Source organism: Teleopsis dalmanni, chromosome 1 (genome assembly GCF_002237135.1).
Source record: "Teleopsis dalmanni isolate 2A chromosome 1, ASM223713v2, whole genome shotgun sequence".
NCBI lineage: Eukaryota > Metazoa > Arthropoda > Insecta > Diptera > Diopsidae > Teleopsis > Teleopsis dalmanni.
The window spans coordinates 125,665,413-125,667,384 of record NC_051846.1 but is presented as its reverse complement, the minus strand read 5'-3'; positions in this window follow the sequence as shown (position 1 = coordinate 125,667,384).

Here is a 1,972-nt window from a genome sequence, read left to right as displayed (position 1 = left end):
CCGTATATAATTTGTTTGAACTGCAAGTGCCAGGCTTAGAACTCGTGCCTGTCAAATTAGAAGCGATGACTAATCGTGTTTATCCACAAGAAGCCAAGGCTGCACAAACTTTCAATGCTTAAGTTCCAGGTTTTATTGTCACTTATTTTTATTTAATTAGTGACACCAACCAAAGCACTTGCAGTGCTTTAAATTAGAACGAGCTTATAAACTACAGCTTTATTTTGGAAACACAAGTTCAACGAATTGAAAGTTAACTTTTGGGTTCGCCTATTCTTTATTTTTTCAAAGCTACTCTTTTTGTAGAGACATTTTGTACTGCATATTGTTTTACTTACTATATGTAAAGCGACCATTCTGGTGCTTTTTACAAAGAAGCTATGCTATGTTATTCTACAAACCCGCTTTCGCGGTTTAGGAAAAGCTGAACAATATTATATTTTAACATATTGTTCTTATTTTTCACAAGTCTAATTTTTGAATAAAGTATTTGTGTTGCTGTAAAGCTAGACTTTCTTTGTATAGGGACAAAGAAGCTTTATTAAAATTTAGAGGGGTTTTTGAATAGCAAAGAAAGAAATAAAGGACAAACACAAAAATTTATTTTAATTTTATTGAAGTTTGGCTGACCATACAACGCTGTTTCGAGTATTGCCAAGTACTCTTCATCAGTGGTCTTTGGAATAATCGAATTTTTATTTAATTAGTTTATAGTCCGTATATAATTTTGTTTGGACTGCAAGTGCCAGGCTTAGAACTTGTGCCTGTTAAATTAGAAGCGATGACTAATCGTGTTTATCCACAAGAAGCCAAGGCTGCACAAACTTTCAATGCTCAAGAGTACTTGGTAATACTCGAAACAGCGTTGTATGGTCAGCCAAACTTCAATAAAATTAAAAATAAATTTTTGTGTTTGTCCTTTATTTCTTTCTTTGCTATTCAAAAACCCCTCTAAATTTTAATAAAGCTTCTTTGTCCCTATACAAAGAAAGTCTAGCTTTACAGCAACACAAATACTTTATTCAAAAATTAGACTTGTGAAAAATAAGAACAATATGTTAAAATATAATATTGTTCAGCTTTTCCTAAACCGCGAAAGCGGGTTTGTAGAATAACATAGCATAGCTTCTTTGTAAAAAGCACCAGAATGGTCGCTTTACATATAGTAAGTAAAACAATATGCATTACAAAATGTCTCTACAAAAAGAGTAGCTTTGAAAAGAAATAAAGAAATAGGCGAACCCAAAAGTTAAACTTTCAATTCGTTGAACTTGTGTTTCCAAAATAAAGCTGTAGTTTATAAGCTCGTTCTAATTTAAAAAGCACGGCAAGTGCTTTGGTTGTTGTCACTAATTAAATAAAAATAAGTGACAATAAAACCTGGAACTTGAGCATTGAAAGTTTGTGCAGCCTTGGCTTCTTGTGGATAAACACGATTAGTCATCGCTTCTAATTTGACAGGCACGAGTTCTAAGCCTGGCACTTGCAGTCCAAACAAATTATATACGGACTATAAACTAATTAAATAATATTCGATTATTCCCAAAGACCACTGATGAAGAGTACTTGGCAATACTCGAAACAGCGTTGTGTGGTCAGCCAAATTTCAATAAAATTAAAAAATAAATTTTTGTGTTTGTCCTTTATTTCTTTCTTTGTTATTCGAAAACCCTTCTAATAATTATAAATATGTATATATGTATGTAAATATGTATGTATATATAATAACACACAACCGGAGTAAAATGAAAAATATTAATTTTGCTTCAGGATTTTTCCATTTTCATAATTATATTTTAGTCGTTTCTTTTGACTATTTTATTTAAACTACAAAATTATACAAAACTATTTTCTTCAAACTACAAAATAATACAAGTTTACTCTAGGAAAATTAACCATCAACTAACTTTATGTGCTTTTAACTTTTAAGCATTGCCAGGTGTATTTTTTCTTCAAGAATGACAATTGAATA